Below are 26,665 nucleotides of genomic sequence, written 5' to 3'. Positions count from 1 at the left end.
TGTCATCCAGTACGTGCAGTGCGCGACAGCCTATAGACCGTGACGCAGTCGGTGTCATCCAGCACATGCAGTGCGCGAAAGCCTATAGACCGTGAGGCAGTCGGTGTCATCCAGCACGTGCAGTGCGCAACAGCCTATAGACCGTGACGCAGTCGGTGTCATCCAGTACGTGCCACAGTGCGCGACAGCCTGTAGACCGTGACGCAGTCGGTGTCATCCAGCACGTGCCACAGTGCGCGACAGCCTGTAGACCGTGACGCAGTCGGTGTCATCAAGCACGTGCCGCAGTGCATGACACCTTGTAGACCGTGACGCAGTCGGTGTCATCCAGCACATGCAGTGCGCGACAGCCTATAGACCGTGACGCAGTCGGTGTCATTCAGCACGTGCCACAGTGCGCGACAGCTTATAGACCGTGACGCAGTCGGTGTCATCCAGCACGTGCCGCAGTGTATGACAGCCTGTAGACCGTGACGCAGTCGGTGTCATCCAGCACGTGCCGCAGTGCGCGACAGCCTATAGACCGTGACGCAGTCGGTGTCATCCAGCATGTGCCACAGTGCGCGACAGTCTATAGACCGTGACGCAGTCGGTGTCATCATGCACGTGCCACAGTGCGCGACAGCTTATAGACCGTGACGCAGTCGGTGTCATCCAGCACGTGCCGCAGTGTATGACAGCCCGTAGACCGTGACATTTCAGAATGTTAAATACTCTGTTATTCCTCTGAACCCCAAGACTTTAACATCTAATGTCTAACGTTAATCCTGAATGTATCTGTAGACATTACAATACACTCATTCTGCATGACGTTTTCCAACGAATCACGTATCCTCGTGTGGGCTACAACCTCATTTAATCACACTGTCTGTATAAACAAATAAGTTATGTAAGTGTGGTCAGTTTTTCTACTACTCCGATCATGTGAAGGTCTATGACCCAAAAGCCCCTCCCTCCCAACGCTGTCTGTGGATCAATATTTGGCGAGACAGCAATAGCAAGTGCAAGCGTTAGCGGTTTCCAAATCCCCTACAGAGCTCCAACCTAGGGTCGCAGCCACATAATTAACTTTTTCCCTGTCAGGAATGGTTTTTATTTGATATTCACTGCGGTTCCTCGCCCCAGACATCATTCTTTGCCTCCGATTTTTTTTATAGATTTTGTGTCTGATATTTTTGAGATTTTAGCAGTTGTAGAAGGGCTGCATTTGGCATTGAGCGCATAAAATAGTTGGTGTCATGTCATGTCACTGTGTATCCTCCAGACATTCCATCATGTGCTGTGGTGAAGTAGACATATCTCTGAGCCTGGCACTCTGGCACCAGTTAGAAGCACTCTTCGGCTTAACAATTTGAGAATAAAGGTTTAGATGTAATTCCGTTTACATTTCCCTACGTTGGGATATCCTGGCGTCCAGACAGGGTTAGGGTTAGGGTGAGGGTTGGAGTCATTTTGGATCACTTACCATGTAATTTTTAGTTGCCGTGTGTGGTGACCTTCTACAACCTGTATTGATTTATTTTGTTCTAAAAAATATCAATATATACATCCCCTTTGTCTTCATGGCATGGAAAACGGCACGTTGCACTTTTATCTCTCAATGGAGGGGCGTGAGTTACACCCTTATGGGACCAGTAACACATGAATGTAACGGTAAGGTCCACTGTTGCTTGAAAGCTTTGTGGATATATCATTTTTACCTTACAGCCATAAGCGACTAGCCGTGTGAATGCTTTGAGCTATTGGCTCAGTTGACACGTGCACGCGACAAAGACACACTCCTTACATCATTTATACTCACACCATGTCCTCTTTACTTTTTCTGGGGTCCAGGAAAATCAGATAAACCTGTAAACGGATTTACAATGCAGTAAAGAATGGATGATTGTTGTTAACATGGGCTCTGCACAAGGCTTCCTTTATGCCAAGGTCGCCTCAACCTTAGACAAGATCACGTGATGTGACACAGGTGCTGGGGCATTCTTGTGTTATTATATTCGATATGTTTATGATGGAACGTCTCCAGTCCCTGTCTATGTCAAAGCGCACCGACACACAATAGTTGTCTACCTCGTGGCAACGTCGGCACACTGGCTAATGATTTCATCAACATACATTTATACACATCTACAATCTGTTTTTGTTGTTGTTGTTGTTGCTGTTGTTGTTGTTGTTATTATTATTGTTGTTGTTGTTGTTGTTGTTGTTATTATTATTATTATTATTATTATTATTATTATTAATGTGTTTGCAGGGCCCTATCTATATGTTGTAGTAACGGGCGTCACTAACTATAACATCACCTGTGAAAATGCAAATAGTCGGGCAAAGTATGTTTTCATTTGTATGCTATATGGGTTTCGTCCCAAAATATTTTAAACCATTTTCATTATTCTGAAAGTAACGTTTGAAAGCCTTGATCAATATTCAAGTCTGAAAACTATACAACCTCTCCTTCCTGAGTGATGCTCCAGAAGTACTGCCCTAAGTAAAGAACAACACCGTATGTTGATCTGGGTTCAAGCCTTATTGGCGTCAATGTCCATTGTATGTGTAAAATTGAAAAACAAAATAAGTAAGGTTTCAGTTCTCTCATGCCTATTCCTTATTAGATTATCTCTAGACTTTAATAGCACAGTTACCAAGCTGCATCTGGGAGCCCCCTCCCTCCCCGCTGGCCCAACACACGGGACAAACATGGATTCACGACGTTGACGACAACAAAATGTTAAGCCCGCTCAACTGGTTTCTCACAAATGTTCTTTAATTGTCATGTATAGGAGGACATGCGGTATCCTCTATACAGTATTCTCAGGCTGTGTGTACCCCAACAGAACCTGTTTAGCAGGACTGGCTGGTAAGTAACAGGTTCCGACAATGACCAGAGCTTGTGATGCCCCAGCTCAAACACACTACATGCATGCTTGAGTTGCACCAAACAGACGGCAAAGTTGCGCTACTTGTATATAACGCTGTGGACAATTTGAAGAGTGTGCATCATGTAAGAAGTAATTATGTAAGAAATTAATGAACGGCTTGGATATTTTCTAATGTAAAACTGATGAAGAATGTATTCGATGAAGTTATATGTATTTCGCGGGACTGGATTTCTGGTGTTGCTTGCTGAACATGAAGTGGGTGTTTAGCGATAGCCCTGACTTCTGGTACCCCCGCCACAGCAGTGGCAGCTACAGTAGGCGACCACATGGAATTGACCATACACTGTCACCATGGACATACGCTTCATGGGCGGAAATAGGCAGCTTTATCAGCGTCACTCCACATCTAAAATGGTATTTATAAAACTCGTGCACAAGGCCGGGTGGGAGGCTGCCCACGCTATGTACACAAACACAAGCCCTTCACATCACAGAAGTAGCCCACGGCAACTGGCTTTCTTCTGCTGGTTACAACACCGGCCTACAGGTTGCAGTCAGACAAGTGTGCCTATGTCTCTGTGAATTGTTGTTGATTACGGATTCTTTGTTCCGAGTGAATGAATGAAAATGATTTATGATATAAAGAATTGTATACTGCTGTCAATGAATTGTTCCGATTGCATACTTTTTTCAGTTCGTAACATGTAAAATAAAGGAGGTAAAAAATTAAGTTCTTTGAAAAGATATTGCAAGGTAGTTTTCTTTTAACAAAATTCAGGCTCATAGCTTTATTAAATAAAAAAAACATCTCGTTTTGCAGCCGTATCTAAAAGAATATTTAATCTCGATACAAAATTACATCCTCCACCCCATCCATGTCTCATTCCCACATTTGGTATCAGTTGTCGACTGCAGCCTCACGTACGTATACATTGAACATCCATATTTGGTATCAGTTGTCGACTGCAGCCTCACGTACGTATACATTGAACATCCATATTTGGTATCAGTTGTCGACTGCAGCCTCACGTACGTATACATTGAACATCCATATTTGGTATCAGTTGTCGACTGCAGCCTCACGTACGTATACATTGAACATCCATATTTGGTATCAGTTGTCGACTGCAGCCTCACGTACGTATACATTGAACATCCATATTTGGTATCAGTTGTCGACTGCAGCCTCACGTACGTATACATTGAACATCCATATTTGGTATCAGTTGTCGACTGCAGCCTCACGTACGTATACATTGAACATCCATATTTGGTATCAGTTGTCGACTGCAGCCTCACGTACGTATACATTGACCATCCATATGTTGAATACAGCCTCACGTACGTATACATTGAACATTCATATGTGGTATCACACACTTCTCACGTGTGATTTTATCGAAAAAACAAATTGTCCCCGAAAATGATTATGCTTCAGATAGCATAAGAAAGAAATTGCTTGCCACAAAAATGACATTGTTGCAAGGTATATTTCTTGAAAAAAAATCAGGCTCATAGTTTTTTGTTTTTTTATCAAAATAATAAATACAAAAGTATCCAACTTCGATACGAAATCCCAAACCCAACCCCACCAGCACCCCGCCCCGCCCCCAGACAAATAGATGATATGCTAAATATGTTTCAGTTGTGAAATAGTTGCTGTCCACTATTGACTAAGAATATGATCGATGGCTGACAATAAAGAACCATCGTCTGCAAGTGACACAAGTAACAACCAGTAACTGGGCTAAGTACACAGATATTTTATCATTGATAACCTACGGGCGCATTTAAATGCAATTCTTGTCACGCAGGGAAGATAGGAAATGCAAAGTGTCAAAGCCACTCGCTTTCTACATCTTCAGTGAAGTTTTAGGTCAAGGTTCCAGTAACAAACTGGATACTAAAATAGCAGCCCTACAATCACTAACATACTGCCACACACGTCACCAGCACTAGTATATTGCCACACACACGTGACAAACTCTACTATCACTAGTATAGTGCCACACACACGTGACAAACTCTACCATCACTAGTATACTGCCACACACACGTGACAAACTCTACCATCACTAGTATATTGCCACACACACGTTACCAGCTCTACCATCACTAGTATACTGCCACACACACGTGACAAGCCCTGCCGTCACTAGTATACTGCCACACACACGTGACCAGCTCTACAATCACTAGTATACTGCCACACACACGTGACAAACTCTACCATCACTAGTATACTGCCACACACACGTGACAAACTCTACCATCACTAGTATACTGCCACACACACGTGACAAACTCTACCATCACTAGTGCTGGTGTTTGTACCTGATGTAACATAGGGACAACACACGTCCTCTGCTGGTGCATGTACCTGATGTAACATAGGGACAACACACGTCCTCTGCTGGTGTATGTACCTGATATAACATAGGGACAACACACGTCCTGTGCTGGTGTTTGTACCTGACATAACATAAGGACAATACATGTCCGTTGACGGTTTATCTCCCGTGATCGAGGTATGGAACTGCTTTAACGACGATACTGGTTTTCGAGCGGCACTGGGGTCACTGTGATCCAGGAGGGTATCTCGGTTACAGGGGCTTGGCGATAAATCATTAAGCATTGCAAAAAAACTATAGGAGATTAACTAAAGGTCAGGTGAACAAATCGATAAGTGACATTCACTGAAGTCGCGAAATCTGATTGAGTGCTCAATAAACGATAGTCTGAGTATGTAGAAACACCTGTCCCAGATCAAATATTATCCATGTGTGCTCTGAAACGGCTCATCCTATAAATAAAATAGTGCCCTGATGACTCTGTGTGTTTCTTTCTGCTGAGTACATGTCATGATGTACGCGTTCCTAGATTATGCACAAAATCAGTGATGAATGCTCTATAGAATTTCATTTGATAATTTTAACATAAGTATCCCGATAAAGGTAAATACTCTTTTTCGCAATATTGAATGCATTCTTGCCATGCGAGATTAATTTAGATTGTATAAATATCCATATATGTATACTAAATAAACGACGAGTGGGAGTGATTTTTTTCTTATATGAGATATCAACATTATGTTCAGCCTGTTTAAGGATGATGATAAAATATACAAGCTTTAAAAATATTGACCCGTATTTAAACAAAGATAACTCCAACAATAGAATTCGACCTCGGCAATGTTGGATAAGTCCATTTTCATGAACAGGTGGGTATTCCCGCATCTTCTCACAATCTTTACGTCGGTTTCCTGTACCTTTTCTCCCAATACCGAGTGTCATATCTATCACGCTTTGGGATGCGATCGTTCGGCCATCGTGTTTATCTGCGTTGTCCAGCTACACCTATGGGGAACAACTCACTAGATATTCCTCTCTCAAAAATAACGTCTTCATATATACAACGTCACTGAGTTGCGAGCGCAGGTTCGAATCTCCAGATATAACGTCATGATCGGACAATGTATTATCGTGAAATAAACCACGCTTCGTTCTTCATTGTTCATGTTCGTTGTTTATCGTACAATAAAACATTGTAGGGTGCAGCCCCTCATGGTTTATTCTCCCTGCAGTGTTTTATTGTAATATAAACAACTCCCACTTATCATTTATTTCCTATGTATATACATTCTCGAGACAAGTAGTTCCAGTATGCCATTAATGCCATGTTTTATCATTGTTAGTGACCCGAGGAAGTTCCTGGTGTACGGAACGCAACTGACATGTACATTCGATTCGATCAATGTTTTTTTTACTTAATGCCTCGGACATATGTAAACATTGATATTTTTTAAACACTGATCATATATGCGAGACAAACGTCGTCTGTCACTAATGGTGGTAAAACTAATTTATAAAAGTCCAGTACCCCACTGTCAGTACCCCCTCCCCCCCCCCCCCCCCCCCAACCTCCTATAAAGTAAGCCTGTGGGTCAGAACAGTCCAAACAACCCTAGATCTATCAATAGATCCTGCAATCCAGAAAGTAAAAACATGTCTTCACGAATCAATGCTTCATATGTTTCATAGTGAATGGTACACATAAGTTATGTGGAATCGGCAGGTTTGAGATTAGCCCAGTTACTTCTGGTAGGGTAGGCGCTGTATAAGACCAATATTATTGTGTTGACAGTGAGAAGGTCGATTGCAGTCGCTGGCGAGGAATCTATCCCCATCTGGCCGCGTGTAATGTATCAAATACACCTTCTACGCCGGATGTTGCACGACGGAAACTAAGGCTTCCGAAACACAAGCTCCAACACATGTGAGACATCAAGAGTTTTACTGGACACAGTACTTGTTCGTCTGTAACCGCCGGATTGCAACTGACTAACGATACCCTTCGATGTGGTATTGTTATAATGATGGTCATTGGCATCTACTGTATGGTAACCATAGAACAGAGGATCGTTGGCATCTACTGTACGGTAACCGCAGAACAGAGGATCGTTGGTGTCTGCTGTATGGTAACCATAGAATAGAGGATCGTTGGTGTCTGCTGTATGGTAACCATAGAATAGAGGATCGTTGGCATCTACTGTATGGTAACCATAGAACAGAGGATCGTTCGTGTCTGCTGTATGGTAACCATAGAATAGAGGATCGTTGGCATCTACTGTATGGTAACCATAGAATAGAGGATCGTTGGCATCTACTGTATGGTAACCATAGAACAGAGGATCGTTGGTGTCTGCTGTATGGTAACTATAGAATAGAAGATCGTTGGCATCTACTGTATGGTAACTATAGAACAGAGGATCGTTGGCATCTACTGTATGGTAACCATAGAATAGAGGATCGTTGGTGTCTGCTGTATGGTAACCATAGAATAGAGGATCGTTGGCATCTACTGTATGGTAACCATAGAATAGAGGATCGTTGGTGTCTGCTGTATGGTAACCATAGAATAGAGGATCGTTGGCATCTACTGTATGGTAACCATAGAATAGAGGATCGTTGGTGTCTGCTGTATGGTAACCTAAGAACAGAGGGACGTTGGTATCTGCTGTATGATAACCATGAAACAGAAGGACGTTTGTGTCTACTGTATGGTATCCTTAGATCAGAGGGTCGTTGGTGTCTACTGTATGGTTACCTAAGAACAGAGGGACGTTGGGGTCTGCTGTTTGGTAACCATAGAACAGAGAGACGTTGGTGTCTGCTGTATGGTAACCATAGAATAGAGGATCGTTGGCATCTACTGTATGGTAACTATAGAACAGAGGATCGTTGGCATCTACTGTATGGTAACCATAGAATAGAGGATCGTTTGCATCTACTGTATGGTAACCATAGAATAGAGGATCGTTGGTGTCTGCTGTGTGTTAACCATAGAATAGAGGATCGTTGGTGTCAGCTGTATGGTAACCTAAGAACGGAGGGACGTTGGTATCTGCTGTATGATAACCATGAAAGAGAAGGACGTTGGGGTCTACTGTATGGTATCCTTAGATCAGAGGGTCGTTGGTGTCTACTGTATGGTTACCTAAGAACAGAGGGACGTTGGGGTCTGCTGTTTGGTAACCATAGAACAGAGAGACGTTGGTGTCTGCTGTATGATAACCATAGAACAGAGGGACGTTGGTATCTGCTGTAAGGTAACCATAGAACAGAAGGACGTTGGTGTCTGCTGTATGGTAACCATAGAACATAGGGACGTTGGTGTCTACTGTATGGTATCTTTAGAACAAAGGATCGTTGGTGTCTACTGAGTGATAACCATAGAAAAGAAGGACGTTAATGTCTTCTGTATGGTAACCATAGAACAGGAAGACGTTGGTGTCTGCTGTATGGTAACCACAGAACAGAGGGACGTTGGTAGCCATAGAACAGAAGCACATTGGTGTCTTCTGTATGGTAACCATAAGACAGAGGGACGTTGGTGTCTGCTGTATGGTAACCAGAAAACAGAGGGACGTTGGTGTCTGCTGTTTGGTAACCATAAACCAGAAGGACATAGGTGTCTGTTGTATGGTAACCATAGAACAGAGGGACATTGGTAGCCATAGAACAGAGTGACGTTGGTGTCTGCTGTATGGTAGCCATAGAACATAAGGACGTTGGTGTCTTCTGTATGGTAACCATAGGACAGAGGGACGTTGGTGTCTGCTGTATGGTAACCATAGAACAGAGGGACGTTGGTGTCTACTGTATGGTATCCTTAGAACAAAGGATCGTTGGTGTCTACTGAGTGATAACCATAGAAAAGAAGGACGTTGGTGTCTACTGTATGGTAACCATAGAACAGAAGGACGTTAATGTCTTCTGTATGATCAGAGGGTCGTTGGTGTCTACTGTATGGTTACCTAAGAACAGAGGGACGTTGGTGTCTGCTGTATGGTAGCCATAGAAAAGAAGGACGTTGGTGTCTACTGTATGGTAACCCTAGAACAGAAGGACATTGGTATCTGCTGTATGATAACCATAGGCCAGAAGGACGTTGGTGTCTGCTGTATGGTAACCATAGAAAAGAGGGACGATGGTGTATACTCTATGATAACCATAGAACAGAGGATCGTTGGTGTCTACTGCATGGTAACCATAGAACAGAGGGTCGTTGGTGTCTGCTGTATAATAACCATAGAACAGGGGGACGTTGATGTCTGTTGTATGGTAGCCATAGAACAGAAGGACGTTGGTGTCTGCTGTATGATAACCACAGAACAGAACAGAGGGACGTTGGTGTCTGCTGTATGGTAACCATAGAACGGAGGAAAGCATGTCTAATGGTAGCCATTGGACAGACGACCGTTGGTCTCTCCTGTATGGTATCCTTTAGACAGACAGGCATTGGCGTAGGTTGTGTGCTATTACTGGACATACGGACAATTGCTTCTGGGACAATGTGCGATAGCGACGAAAGTCCATGCATTGACATTCAAGCTGATGGTGTGCAGGGTATTTCCAAAGTACTACAGTTTAACTGAGGAAGAGCCGTCATGTGTTACATTGTCGTGGCGCCCATAGAATAAGTTATACCAACAAGAGACTTCTAACTGTTGCCTTCGCCACAAATCAGAAGGCAGGTGTAAGGAACATATATAGCATTGTAGCGTGTGTGGCCGTCTGAGTGTGTTTAGTCTGTACACCCATCTTGTCTGGTAACAGTCTCGCTCACTGAACATGCAGCGTTAAGGCTATAGTTTACATATCCCCTCAGAGATTAGCCCTGCATGTGTGTTTCTGGTAGTGTTACTTTTCAAAATAATGGTCGAGAAAATAAACAAAGACCAGCGTATGTGACCGTTATCACGTGACACGACGAGGGTTAATGATGTGTTGCTTTCAAAACGCAGCTTTCTGTGGCATGTTGGCAAGATGTACTCCTAACTTAATACATGGAAAACGCGGACATTGTTTGTGTTACATCTCCTGCACTTCATAATGCCAGGAAATAGACAAAAGTAGGACAAAATGAGAGACAAGGGAGAACTTCTGTTTATTTTCAGTTCAAGTTTTTTCTATTCCAAGTTGTAACCGATCCTAGGACAAGAAATCATAAAACCAGTTGTAAAGCTAGGGAATGTACGGCGGTCCTGGCGGGCCATGCGTGAAAAGCTTCACAACAGTAAAATGCCAACATGGACGTAAACAAGAAACAAAAAAAGACATTATGCAAACATTACTCTCCTTCCGTATCCGAGAAGACACTTTGTACTTATGCAGAGACATTCTTTATTTCCTCCAATAATTGAAGGGTACATATGAAGGTACATTATGTCATATATCATAAATGAACATACTTTGTTTGATGCAAAACCTACAATAACACATGTACACACTTTGAGACAAGCAAAGACGTATATAGATATATGTCTTTGAGACAACCAACACACATTTTATCCATGTGCTAAAGTCATCACAACATCAAGTGTTGCGATCTCCTCAAAGCAAATAGTTCCTCTTTGCAGTATCACCCTGGTCACAAATAGTATGAAAGTAAACGAATCCGCAAAAGAAAGTATAGGTTGGCAATTTGTAATTTTCTTAAAAACATCGATAACTAGTGGAAAGTGGGTATTGGGAATATGACTGCCCAGGAACAGGTACCAAAAAACACCTCACCCGAACGCGCCACCTTTGACAAAAAAAAATAGCTGTATAAATGCGTTCGTCTGCAGGGTAGAACCACGCGTGATGAAAGCACACAAAAGAAATGCCACACTGTCACAAGAGGGAGAGAGAGAGCCATCGGTATGGCCGAAATGGGGGCAACACAGGTCCAAATTGCCAGAAGGTTTGGTTGTACACCATTGACAGTAGCCACGCTGATTCAACGGTAGAGGCAGACAGGGAAGACACCGGACATGGAAGACGGTCAGATACGGCTCATTCACCTGAGAAACAGATTCGTAACGGCGACGGCGACGGCAACAACAACGTTTGGACATCCCATTAGCCAACGTACAGTATTACGACGACTTCGTGCTGCTGGAATCCGAGCCTATCGTCCTTTCCGAGGAATGAAACTGACTGCTCAACATCGACGCCTGAGACTGCGATGGGCGTGGCAGGTTCGACGCTGGCAAGTGAGAAATTTGCGTCGAGTGCTGTTTACTGATGAAAGTCGGTTTAACTTGTTTCGAAATGACGGCATAGAACGAGTTTATCGAAGCAGAGGGGAACGTCGTTTGGCTCCGGCGTGTATTCGAGAGGTCCATCCATTCGGCGGGGGAGGTGTCATGATGTGGGGCGGTATTTGTGGAGATCAGAAGACTGATTTGGTGATTATACAGGGAAACCTGAACGCTGTGCAGTACAGAGGCCAAGTTCTGCAGCCAGTTGTCCTTCCGTTCTTACAAAACCAACAGCAGGGGACATTTTTTCAGCACGACAATGCCAGGCCCCATACTGCAAGACTGACTCGGAACTTTCTAAACCAGCAGAACGTTGACGTTTTGCCCTGGCCTGCCCACTCACCTGATATGAATCCTACTGAACATCTGGGGGACCATCTTGACAGACAGATTAGAGCAAACCATCAGTCTCCCGTCAACAGACAAGAATTGCAGCAGGCCCTGAGAGACGAGTGGCAACGGATTCAAGTCCACGTCATCAGAAGACTGACGTCATCGATGAGGCAGCGTATCACAGCATGCATTGAGGCAGCTGGAGGTCATACACGCTATTGAAGGCAACTGTGTCGACAATGAACTTTGTAGTGTGTCCGACAATTTTTTGGTGACATTTCAGACAACTTTTGAAAATGAAATTTCTTACCCTACCCCACCATTGTTTACCTTGAGCTTACATTACCTGTGATTGCACAATTTCATTCAAACTGTGGTTGATCAATCATTTGTTAACCCTCCCTACATTATATTATAATTCACAACAAAACCTCTTCTTGTTATTTTTTTTATCGATCATGGAACTCGACCTACTCTTTCTTTAGTTTATGTGCAACATTGAAGAAAGTCTATTGCACATCTGATTTCTCTCTTGTAAGAGTCCTTCACATTCAATGATGACATGTTTTCTACAGTCAGGTACTATGGTGTGGCACTGTGCACAGATTACGTCACAAGGTTTGAATGATGCCAGATATATGTACAGTTGGTGTGTTGATGCTAGTTTCCAAATATGATGCACACGCACTGTCGGGTGAATTTCATGAACCATTTGAAGTCCTGGTTTGTTGTGAGGCACCCTTGAGTTTAATGTTTGTTCATATCGACTTAGCGTCTTCCTGACCACACAACACCATGACACTTACTGTTGCATAACATGGCATATCGCTGTAACACACACGCAGCGCGATGCAAAGAGCAACGGTGATATTTGATGTGGTATTCAGGCCGGTGGTATTCCTCGGGTCTGACATGTTGTGCACGTGCAACTCGTGTAGCCAGCCACACCGATGAAAGATGCTAGATAAAGTGGACCAGGTCAAGCTGCTATCTAAAATGTTCATCTTGTCAGCTCGTAACACATATCAACTGTCATTCACTGTTTTAAATAGCTTGGTGTTTAAATGTTTAGTTCGCATTCGTTGTATGTGCGCATTCCAATACATGTGCATATACATTCATATGTCATTCAACTTTCGAGAGTAGAAATACTTTATTCACGTGTGTGGCAGTCAAACGACTGTACTGTCTCCCAATCGGGCCGGGGTCTTATTGTTAGCGTTTTCCTAGAATGTTGCTACATATTTGTTTTTCTTACGCTACCAAGCATCTTAGAATGACAGCAGGAGAGCGGAAACGTTATTTGACATGACCAAGAATCGGGAATTTTTAGTTTGTCCTTACCGACCCTCCATACTCATCTTTTCCGCCATTCCTGAAATTCCAAGAACGAGAGATCCAAACCACATCAGACAAGACGGGAGCTTTATTTAGAAAACAGAAATAACGTGGAAAAAAGTGGCTGGCTTTATCATTCCCTGACAGCGGAGAAGGTAAATATGGCGGCCATCACTCAGCGCTGATGAGAGTCGCGTCCGCAGAACAACTCAAATCTCGTCTTTCTTACTTCTCTCGCGTTATCTACGCATTCTCGGGAGAAACAAAAAAACTATAATTGTGTCTAAACAGTTTCATCTCGACATGCGGCCGATGGTTTCACTTCAATACAGATTTAGCACTTCACGGGTTACTTGTGTAAGCCGTGCTCACTCCTGTTCGGGTTAAAGAAGGTGTTTTGTATAGTTCATATGTAATTAATAACCAGTGGCATGACATGATTTATAAATAACTCTAACTTACCCGATTGGTTAAACCATATCATATATGTGAGTCATACCATCAAGCAAATGTAATGTCAAATATTTCAACTATTCAAATGCGTGTAAACGGATTGAGTTAACGTATACTGGACAGCAGCTATACTGCTTTTGACCTCTGGTTGAATTAATGCCCATCAGACAGAAGCTGTGCTACTATTGCCCTCTGGTAGAATAAACGCAATTAGATGACTATAGACTAGATCCATGCCTATTGCAGCACACGATATATTGCAACTTACAACAGATGACGTATAGACTAGATCCATGGTTATAGCAGCACACTATATATTGTAGTCTGTCTTACAGACCCTGATACATTTATATCAACTACAGCCCATGCAAGTCTATAATGTTTGGCAAGTCTAGATTACTGTAATTCCAAGAAATTTTGGCACTGCAGATTTGTTTAGAGAAGAGAATCACTTGGCTCCCTTTTTATTAGATTTTTATTAAGATAACTGAACAACTGTTTTTTTTTCTGTACGATATGTTCATTTCAGAGACTATATGTTAGTCTATATATATTGCAACTTACAATATATGACATATAGACTACATCCATGCTTATTGCAGCACGCTAGATGTTGCAACTTACAACAGATGACATATAGACAAGATCCATGCCTATAGCAGCACACTAGATGTTGCAACTTACAACAGATGACGTATAGACTGCTACTATTGACCACTGGTAGAAGAAACGCACACAAGACAGAAGCTGTGCTGCTATTGACCTCTGGTAGAATAAACGCAATTAGATGACTATAGACTAGGTCCATGCCTATAGAAGCACGCTAGATGTTGCAACTTACAATGAGATGACGTATAGACTAGATCCTTGACTGTAGCAGCACGCCAGATGTTGCAACTTACAATAAGATGACGTATAGACTAGATCCATGACTATAGCGGCACGCTAGATGTTGCAACGTTAAATTAGATGATGTATCGACTAGATCCATGCCTGTAGCGGCACGCTAGATGTTGCAACTTACGACAGATGATGTATAGACTAGATCCATGCCTGTAGCAGCACACTATATTTTGCAACTTACAACAGATGACGTATCGATTAGATCCATGCCGGTAGCGGCAGGCTAGATGTTGCAACTTACAATTAGATGACGTATAGACAAGATCCATGCCTATAGCGGCACGCTAGATGTTGCAACTTACAACAGATGACGTATCGATTAGATCCATGCCTTTAGCAGTACGCTAGATGTTGCAACTTACAATTAGATGACGCATAGACTAGATCCATGCCTATAGCAACATGCTAGATGTTGCAACTTACAATTAGATGATGTATCGACTAGATCCATGCCTATAGCAGCACACTATATGTTGCAACTTACAACAGATGACGTATCGATTAGATCCATGCCGGTAGCGGCAGGCTAGATGTTGCAACTTACAATTAGATGACGTATCGACAAGATCCATGCCTATAACAGTACGTTAGATGTTGCAACTTACAATTAGATGACGTATCGACTAGATCCATGCCTATAGCAGTACGTTAGATGTTGCAACTTACAACAGATGACGTATCGATTAGATCCATGCCGGTAGCGGCAGGCTAGATGTTGCAATTTACAATTAGATGACGTATCGACAAGATCCATGCCTGTAGCAGTACGCTAGATGTTGCAACTTACAATTAGATGACGTATCGACTAGATCCATGCCTATAGCAGTACGTTAGATGTTGCAACTTACAATTGGATCAACTAGATCCATTCCTGTAGCGGCAGGCTAGATGTTGCAACTTACAATTAGAAGACTTATCGACTAGATCCATGCCTTTAGCAGTACGCTAGATGTTGCAACTTACAATTAGATGACGCATAGACTAGATCCATGCCTATAGCAACATGCTAGATGTTGCAACTTACAATTAGATGATGTATCGACTAGATCCATGCCTATAGCAGCACACTATATGTTGCAACTTACAACAGATGACGTATCGATTAGATCCATGCCTTTAGCAGTACGCTAGATGTTGCAACTTACAATTAGATGACGCATAGACTAGATCCATGCCTATAGCAACATGCTAGATGTTGCAACTTACAATTAGATGATGTATCGACTAGATCCATGCCTATAGCAGCACACTATATGTTGCAACTTACAACAGATGACGTATCGATTAGATCCATGCCGGTAGCGGCAGGCTAGATGTTGCAACTTACAATTAGATGACGTATCGACAAGATCCATGCCTATAGCAGTACGCTAGATGTTGCAACTTACAATTAGATGACGTATCGACTAGATCCATGCCTATAGCAGTACGTTAGATGTTGCAACTTACAATTGGATCAACTAGATCCATTCCTGTAGCGGCACGCTAGATGTTGCAACTTACAATTAGAAGACTTATCGACTAGATCCATGCCTTTAGCAGTACGCTAGATGTTGCAACTTACAATTAGATGACGCATAGACTAGATCCATGCCTATAGCAACATGCTAGATGTTGCAACTTACAATTAGATGATGTATCGACTAGATCCATGCCTATAGCAGCACACTATATGTTGCAAATTACAACAGATGACGTATCGATTAGATCCATGCCGGTAGCGGCAGGCTAGATGTTGCAACTTACAATTAGATGACGTATCGACAAGATCCATGCCTATAACAGTACGCTAGATGTTGCAACTTACAATTAGATGACGTATCGACTAGATCCATGCCTATAGCAGTACGTTAGATGTTGTAACTTACAATTGGATCAACTAGATCCATTCCTGTAGCGGCACGCTAGATGTTGCAACTTACAATTAGAAGACTTATCGACTAGATCCATGCCTATAGCAGTACGCTAGATGTTTCAGGAAACAACATGGCCCATCCATATATGGGTGATAAGGAAAAAAGGAAAAAGTTGGACAATCATGTAATGGTACAAATATTTCCATTAGCGCGTAACCTCGCGCCGTTATCGAAAGATCTTGAGAGGTAAGTAGGAGTAGCGGCTGTTCTGACAGTCAACATGTGCACCATGTCGGTCTGAAACAGAGAGAAATCGCTCCCCTAATTTCTCTGATGTGTTGATGTTTACACGCTCGTGCCTTCTAAAAACTGGCATATGTTGAGTATTGGCTGTGAAGCATGTTCGAGAAGCCGTCAGAAGGTATCTCCATTGGCGGGGTGCTTCACACGCGTCCGCATGGCAGGTACTGACATACAATCATACCAGGCCCCATCGCGGGGAGGTGGTCCCAACTGGCACTTCTTAGTACATGTGTCGCATTTTCTTTATTGGTGCAACATTTCTTTTTAACACACACAGAAAGGCCCAGGTTTAGGAGGCGGGGTGCGGATGTTACGCCTTGTGCCCAGGTACCCTGCTAGCAGCGTCACTCTTACGGTAATTAAATGATCGAGCCACACCATCATGATACACACCACACCACCTTAAGATACTGTGTTTGTTCCAGTTGGTGAGCCATGTTGACATCCCCTCCATGATCCATGTTGACATCCCCTCAATGATCCATCATCCATATTGACATCCCCTATCCTCCATGATCCATGTTGATATCTCCTCCATGATCCATATTGTCATCCCTCAACCCACCATGATCCATGTTGACATCCCCACATCCTCCATGATCCATGTTGACATCCCCCATCCTCCATGATCCATGTTGACATCCCCTTCATGATCCATGTTGACATCCCCGCATCCTCCATGATCCATGTTGACATCCCCACATCCTCCATGATCCATGTTGACATCCCTCAACCTCCATGATCCATGTTGACATCCCCACATCCTCCATGATCCATGTTGATATCCCTCAACCTCCATGATCCATGTTGACATCCCCTTCATGATCCATGTTGACATCCCCTCCATGATCAATGTTGACATTCCCACCATCATCCATGTTGACATCCCCACCATCATCCATGTTGACATCCCCTCCATGATCCATGTTGACATCCCCCATCCTCCATGATCCATGTTGACATTCCCTCCATGATCCATGTTGACATCCCCTTCGTGATCCATGTTGACATCCCCACCATGATCCATGTTGACATCCCCCATCCTCCATGATCCATGTTGACATCCCCTTCGTGATCAATGTTGACATCCCCACCATGATCCATATTGACATCCCCCATCCTCCATGATCCATGTTGACATCCCCTCCATGATCAATGTTGACATCCCCACCATGATCCATATTGACATCCCCCATCCTCCATGATCCATGTTGACATCCCCTCCGTGATCAATGTTGACATCCCCTCCATGATCCATGTTGACATCCCCACCATGATCCATATTGACATCCCCAATCCTCCATGATCCATGTTGACATCCCCCATCCTCCATGATCCATGTTGACATCCCCTTCGTGATCAATGTTGACATCCCCTCCATGATCCATGTTGACATCCCCGATCCTCCATGATCCATGTTGACATCCCATTCGTGATCCATGTTGACATCCCCTCCATGATCAATGTTGACATCCCCACCATCACCCATGTTGACATCCCCACCATGATCCATATTGACATCCACGATCCTCCATGGTCCATGTTGACATCCCCTCCATGATCCATGTTGACATCCCCACCATCCTCCATGATCCATGTTGACATCCCTACACCCTACATGACCCAGACTGACATCTTCTACTGACGACGTGTACACCCTCCGTGGTCCATCCTGACACAACGTTCACCCTCCATGGTCCATCCTGACACAACGTTCACCCTCCGTGGTCCATTCTGACACAACGTTCACCCTCGGTGGTCCTGACACCACGTACACCCTCCATGGTCCTGACACCACGTACACCCTCCATGGTCCTGACACCACGTTCACCCTCGGTGGTCCTGACACCACGTACACCCTCCATGGTCCTGACACCACGTACACCCTCCATGGTCCTGACACCACGTACACCCCCCATGGTCCTGACACCAAGTACACCCTCCATGGTCCTGACACCACGTACACCCTCCATGGTCCTGAAACCACGTACACCCTCCATGGTCCTGACACCACGTACACCCTCCATGGTCCTGACACCACGTACACCCCCCATGGTCCTGACACCACGTACACCCTCCATGGTCCTGACACCACGTACACCTCCCTGGTCCATCCTGACACCACGTACACCCTCCATGGTCCTGACACCACGGTCACCTCCCTGGTCCATCCTGACACCAAGTTCACCCTCCATGGTCCTGACACAACGTTCACCCTCCATGGTCCTGACACCACGTACACCTCCCTGGTCCATCCTGACACCACGTACACCCTCCATGGTCCTGACACCACGGTCACCTCCCTGGTCCATCCTGACACCAAGTTCACCCTCCATGGTCCTGACACAACGTTCACCCTCCATGGTCCTGACACCACGTACACCCTCCATGGTCCTGACACCAAGTACACCCTCCATGGTCCTGACACCACGTTCACCCTACATGGTCCTGACACCACGTACACCCTCCATGGTCCTGAAACCACGTACACCCTCCATGGTCCTGACACCACGCTCGCCCGCTATGGTCCATCCTGACACCACGTACACCCTCCATGGTCCTGACACCACGTTCATCCCCCATGGTCCATGCTGACACCACGTACATCCTTAATTGCCCATGATGACCACGGCCATACCGCATTCAAAGTCACACCTAAAATAGCCTAGGTATCGTTCTTCAAGTAAAAGAAAAAGAAAAAATACAATATTTTCTTCAGATATCAGCTGCAATAAGGTTAGAATAATTTTCAACCCGAGAAAGAAAAGAAGCAGATAATGTGAATACACCTGCAGAACACGGTAACCCAGCCGACAGTTATCGGCAATGGCGTCGTGCAACACGTGATGCACGTGCAACACGTGCACTTCCCTCCTTATTGATCTCACCTGAACACTTCATGTACGCACGCCGTGTTCTCCTTGTTTAGCACGTGAGATGAACATCTCTGTGCCAACCCTAAACTGCTTCATATTAAACTAATATCGCTCTCTAGGATCCAGTAATCAATTGTCTTTGTTTTATCATAACACTGAAATCACGGAATAGCCATTAAAGGGCCATAACCCACGTTCAGTCTCGCGAGTCTGTGTCTGCACTGTGTTCGTCACGCGAGCCACGCCGTGCAATATGGTCTTCCCCTTGCAGCCAACTTAAAAGGGAATATTTCAGCCACGACCCACGCACGTTCTTTAGCATTAACCGGTCGACCAGGAGAGTTTTTCGATAAATAATTCACAATTTTGTATTTTATGTCTTGTGTCAGTCTCCACGAGTCGAGATTCACATGGCAGTAATCTCTAGTACAGTGGCATGGAATCATAAAACCCGCAGCTTTATTATGTGTTCTGTTTGAAGAGCGTGGTACGCCCTGATTACTCATTAGTGCTGCTTAGATTGAGCCTTTGTTACCAACACCTGAAGCTTTGTCACTTATGTCATCTTTCCACAATTGATTTTTCTTTGTTTCAACAGCTTCACTGGTTTTGTTGTGCATCTTCCGAGGAGACGAAATCCCAGGGAGACAATGTCTTCCATTCAGCATGGTTAACGTGTAAACCTGTCAGAAGTACAGATGAAACACAAGCCGTTTGGATTAAAATCAGGAGGTAAACCGTCTGTGTTTTGACCTTTAGAGTAGTCTCGCTGTACAGTAGAAACAAATTATTTAAATTTTGAGCACACACACGCACGCACATACACACACACACACGCACGCACGCACGCACACACACATGCACGTGCACACCATTCTCTTACGATTTTATCTCCATAAACGCAAAAACAACATTGAAGTCAATTCTTATAAATGCATACGTCAGCAATAATAACAGCACAGGTTTGCTTATCTAACCATTAACTTAAAAGCGCTGTAGACAACAACAATACGAAATCAGTGACACAGGAATAATTGACAACCCTGTCCATTCTATTATTAGCACCCAATTAGGAATAAGTTGTCCGTAAGTGGGCGTGGCCTAACAGATTTTCAGTTTATGGGAAAATAAACGCAAGAAAAGAACACTTGGTTAGCCAATCAGATGCCACGGAATCACTGGCAACTTATTTATCAGCTTTAAACAAATTATGTTTCGTTACTTGCTGGTTCAACGCCGCACTCAGCAATTAAACAATTTGTGGCGCTGTCTATGATCAAGCATTGTTTCACATTATTATACTATACTCGCATATATGTATGGCACTGAAAGCGTGAAGTGGGCACCCCATCAAAAACTGAAGCAAGCCGGTTTATATTGAATGAAAGGCTGTGGGTCGAGTCCACTGATCGCAGTGGGTGGTGTTAGCTGGGATATTGAATGAAGTGGTGTTGGTAGTCCAGTGTTTTCAGTGGGTTGTGTTAACTGGGATATTGAATGAAGCGGTGTTGGTCGAGTCCAGTGTTTTCAGTGGGTTGTGTTAGCTGGGATATTGAATGAAGCGGTGTTGGTCGAGTCCAGCGTTTTCAGTGGGTTGTGTTAGCTGGGATATTAACTTAAGTGCAGTATATTCAATTCTTTATTTCAGTATAAAGGCCATAGGCCCACGTACAAATACTCATTGAAAAATACAGTATGAGGCAGATGAAAGAGGGTATTAAGTGACAGTATTTCGGATTGCAAGTGCTTCCAGTATATACTTAACACAATTAGTTACAATACTAGTGCGGTTACAAGATAATAGAGTATTATATTTAAATAAGGTAGGATTGGAAGAGTAATAAATAGGTAAATACTTATTTCTTAAATATCTGTAACATGGGCAGACAAGCATAAAATGAAACTCATCTTCAATTTCCTGTAAATTACAATATCTGCACTGCCTATTACAGTACTCTATCTTCTACCTAAATTTACCATCAATGGCAACTCGCCAATTCTTAACAAACAAAACATACGTCTATAATGACGGCTTGTGATTTCACAGAGATACTTTTCAACTGTTAGCAATGACTTATATTCCTTATACATTGATAATTTACGTATTTCACAAACTTTACAATACCAGTCCTGTTGGTTACAGTCTTTTACCCTTTGAATAAATGCATTAATAAAGAGGGTCTCATTACCAACTTCCTGCGAAATCCACACGTGGCCAAATCCATAACTGAATAATAGTCTTTTGACACAAGTTACCCATGTAGTGCGATTAACTTCATCTAAAGATTTCAGCATTAAATAACATTGCTTAGGGTATCTATAACTGGGTAAAGATAACAATTTCAACCAATATTTAATACATTTCTTGTGATAATCAATAAATAAGCCATATCTACCACATTCGCCAAGGGCAGCAACATTTGTAACATGACTTCCAATTCCAATAGTAAATTTACAGAATTTAATCTGAAATTTTTCAATTGCTGCAATTTTTGAATAGCCCCATATTTCTGAAGTGTATAATAATACAGGCTTAATTTGAATGTCAAATATTTTAAAAAGTATATGTACGGGTATGTTCTTCAAACAATGCTGTAATTTCTTAACGACGAACAGAGCCTTATTTGCCTTCTGAACAAGAGAGTTGATACCAGTCGTCCAACACAGCCGATTTGAAAATAACAAACCTAGATAATTATAATAGGTAAATACATTAACATTAACATCTCCAAACCTCCATTTCTCAGTACTACTAAGTTTGCCACCATTTCTGAAAACTAAAATTTCAGTCTTACTATGGTTAACTTCTAAACCCCATTTAGTACAGAACGATTTAAGGATATTAAGTTTTCGTTGGAGACCAACTACAGTATCATCAATTATGCACAAATCATCGGCATATAATAACAACAAAATGTCTAGAGATTCTTGACTCACAAATATTCCCCTCTCGCCGGAGGAGTGCAACATTGATTCTAATTCAACAATAAGCAAAGAGAACAATATAGGGCTAAGGGTGCAGCCTTGGCGTACACCACTTAGCGTTTCAAAGTAGCAAGTTGCTGTGCTATTTGATAACTTTACAGCCGATTTCACTTTTAAATACATATCTTTAATGACATAAAATAACTTTCCATGTATACCCTTATTTAACATAACATACCACAACAATTTTCTATTTACACAATCAAAGGCTTTTCTAAAATCAACAAATAAACAGTAAAATCTGCCATTAGCTTTAGATAAGTATTTCTGTATTAGACTTTGCAACACAAATATATTATCAATGGTGCTGTATCCAGCCCTAAAACCTGCCTGAGACTCTGGTATCTTATCGTAAATGTCACAAAACATAGTAAGCCGTTTATTAAGAATAAAAGTAAATATTTTACCCAATACATCACTAAGTGTAATACCCCTATAATTGTTAACATCAAATTTGCTGCCTTTCTTATGAAGGGGAGTAAGTAAACCTCGAGCCCAATCCTCAGGAAAATTACCACTATGCAAAATAGCGTTATATAATATAACTAGATAAGGAAGAAGATTACCCTTGCAACACTTTATCATTTCTGGTAGAACTCCATCGGGACCAGCCGCCTTACCATCTTTCAAATGATTAATAGCATGTAAAATTTCTGGTTCAGTGATTTCACAATTCAAAATATCATTTAATTCTTCATCATTACAGACAAAACAGTTAGATTCCTCGTGTTCATAAACAAAACTCTCAGCGGAAGCAAGATTATCATGATCAACATCATAATCAGTTATATTCAAAATATTTTTAAAGTAGGAGACCCATTCTGATGGAGCTATAAACTGAGTTGCATTACTGTTTTTTGACACAAGTCCCTTCACTTGGTTCCAGAAGATCTTAGGACTACAAGTATGAGACATTAAATCCTCAAGTAATCGCTCTTCAAAAATAAATTTCTTTTGTCTACACATATTTCGATACGCATTTCTTAACTGTCTAAACTGTTGTAAATAGTTCAGATCACCAGTTATTCTAAACATATTAAGAATACGATATTTCTCATGTTTCAACTCTTTACATTCGCTATCATGCCATCTTGCTCCTGAGAATGTACATATGTTTGAGCTTGTAATTACCTTCATATCACTGACAGAAGCACAAGTAATGATCAATGATGTCAATTTTGTAACTGCACAATTAACACCGCTAGAAATTTCACCCATGAAATCATCAAAGCTATATGATGATAGCGAGTCCCGAAGTAACTCAGAAAACGCTTCAGCCTTACCAGCACACCATCGGTATCTACAATAGATAGTGCAGTATAGGTACTTACACCAATAGGTAGGTATGCTTTATCACAGTATAGGTACTTGCAGCAATAGGTAGGTATGCTTTGTCACAGAATATGGACGTGCAGCAATACGTAGGTATGCTTTGTCACAGAATAGGTACGTACAGCAATAGGTAGGTATGCATTATCACAGAATAGGTACTTGCAGTAATAGGTAGGTTTGCTTTATCACAGAATAGGTACGTGCATCAATAGGTAGGTATGCATTATCACAGTATAGGGACGTGCAGCAATAGGTAGATATGCTTTATCACAGTATAGGTACGTGCATCAATAGATAGGTATGCTTTATCACAGTATAGGGACGTGCAGCAATAGGTAGGAATGCTTAATCACAGTATAGGTACTCTACCTTCCTAGTGTCCACTCCTACTTCCCCCGCCCCTTTAGACAGGCACACCTTGCTACACTGAAATGAGTCAACGTTTCCCGCAGAAGGATATGCTGTAGGCCTGTCCCCGACCCTCTCGACAGACAGACCCGCTTCACGGAGGATCGCCAAACGTTGAACACCACAGCAGGGCAGGTAAACCATTCTACGACAGGGCGCGTCTCCCTCTTATGATTGTTTGCGAATAACGGAAACATGTCTGGTGTCATAATTTACAGTTTGGAATGTTTATAAAAAAATATTTTCATTCTTATTTATGTAATTCGTATACAAGTACACATATCATTATACATATGTCAGACAAAGATAAATATTTTTTAAATGTTTGTTTACGTCCAACGATTACTCATCCCCATGCTCCCATGTATTTTTATCACACCCATAACAAATAAGGCACGGCGCCTGGCGCAGAGCTATAAATGTGACATTGTAGTCTGTTTGTGGTAGATACAGTGTTTGTTTAATGTGACATTGTAGTCGATGTGTAGTTGATACAGTGTTTGTTATATGTGACAATGTAGTCTATGTGTAGTACATACTGTGTTTGTTATATGTGACATGGCAGTCTGTGTGTAGTTGATACCGTATTTCTTTAATGAGACAATGTAGTCTGTGTGTAGTACATACAGTGTTTTTTAATGTGACATTTTGTAGTCTGTGTGTAGTACAAACATGGTTTGTTATATGTGACATTGTAGACTGTTCGTAGTAGATACGGAGTTTGTTATACGTGACATTGTAGTCGATGTGTAGTAGATACAGGGTTTGTTATATTTGACATTGTAGTCTGTGTGTGGTAGATACAGTGTTTGTTTAAAGTGACATTGTAGTCTGTGTATAGTAGATACAGTGATTGTTAAATGTGACGTTGTAGTCTGTGTGTGATAGATACAGGGTGTGTTATACGTGGCATTGTAGTCTTAGTGTAGTAGATACAGTATTGTGTATATGTGACATTGTAGTCCGTGTGTGATAGATACAGTGTTTTCTATATGTGGCATGATAGTGTATGTGTAGAAGGTACAGTGTTTGTTTTATATGACATTGTAGTCTGTTTGTAGTAAATAGGGTGGTTGTTATATGTGACATGGTAGTGTGTGTGTAGTAGATAGAGAGTTTGTTATATATGACATTGTATCTGTGTGTGGTAGATACAGTGTTTGTTTAATGTGACATTGTAGTCTGTGTATAATAGATACAGTAATTGTTGAATATGACATTGTATCTGTGTGTGGTAGATACAGTGTTTGTTTAATGTGACATTGTAGTCTGTGTGTTGTAGATACAGGGTTTGTTATATGTGACATTGTAGTCTGTAGGGTAGATACAGTGTTTGTTTAATGTGACATTGTAGTCTGTGTGTAGTAAATACAGTGTTTGTTATATGTGACATTGTAGTCTGTGTGTAGTAGATACAGTGTTTGTTTAATGTGACATTGTAGTCTGTATGGTAGATACAGTATTTTTTAAATATGACAAAGTAGTCTGTGTCTGGTAGATACAGTGTTTGTTTAATGTGACATGGTAGTCGATGTGTAGTAGATACAGTGTTTGTTATACGTGACATTGTAGTCGATCTGTAGTAGATAAAGGATTTGTTAAATGTGACATTGTAAACTGTGTGTAGTAGATACAGTGTTTGTTTAATATGACATTGTAGTCTCTGTGTTTAGTAGATACAGTGTTTGTTATATGTGACATTGTAGTCTTTTTGTAGTAGATACAGTGTTTGATATATGTGACATGGTAGTCAATGTGTAGTAGATACAGAGTTTGTTATATATGACATTGTAGTCTGTGTGTGGTAGATACAGTGTTTGTTTAATATGACATTGTAGTCTGTGTGTAGTAGATAAAGTGTTTGTTAAATGTGACAGTGTAGTCTGTGTGTGGTACATACAGTGTTTGTTTAATGTGACATTGTAGTCTGTGTCTGGTAGATACAGGGCTTGTTATATGTGACATGGTAGTCGATGTGTAGTAGATACAGAGTTTGTTATATGTGACATTGTAGTCTGTTTGTGGCATATACAGGGTTTGTTATATATGACATTGTATTCTGTGTGTGGCATATACAGGGTTTGTTATATATGACAGTGTAGTCTCTGTCTGTTAGATACAGTGTTTGTGATGTGTGACATGGTAGTCGATGTGTAGTAGATACAGTGTTTGTTATATGTGACATTGTAGTCTGTTTGTGGCATATACAGGGTTTGTTATATATGACATTGTATTCTGTGTGTGGCATATACAGGGTTTGTTATATATGACAGTGTAGTCTCTGTCTGGTAGATACAGTGTTTGTGATGTGTGACATGGTAGTCGATGTGTAGTAGATACAGTGTTTGTTATATGTGACATTGTAGTCTGTTTGTGGCATATACAGGGTTTGTTACATATGACATTGTATTC

The 26,665-nt window shown here is 42.1% G+C and overlaps 1 protein-coding gene across 2 annotated transcripts in view; it reads right to left on the bottom strand.

The window, feature by feature from the left end:
- Window positions 1-26,665, bottom strand: part of LOC139448541 (muscleblind-like protein 2a) — a 329,809-nt gene that overhangs the window by 188,203 nt on the left and 114,941 nt on the right. Inside the window, exon 1 of one of the 2 annotated variants that reach the window (XM_071230101.1) lies at window positions 1,802-1,880. The exons of the other annotated variant lie outside the window; for it this stretch is intronic. The gene's annotated coding sequence lies outside the window, so the exon portion shown is untranslated. Of the gene's footprint in view, window positions 1-1,801; window positions 1,881-26,665 lie in introns of those variants that run through there. 2 annotated transcript variants of the gene reach the window in all.

Source organism: Haliotis cracherodii, unplaced genomic scaffold (genome assembly GCF_022045235.1).
Source record: "Haliotis cracherodii isolate W230 unplaced genomic scaffold, xgHalCrac1.p SCAF_7, whole genome shotgun sequence".
Classification (NCBI taxonomy): domain Eukaryota; kingdom Metazoa; phylum Mollusca; class Gastropoda; order Lepetellida; family Haliotidae; genus Haliotis; species Haliotis cracherodii.
This window is presented reverse-complemented; position numbering and strand designations above follow the sequence as displayed.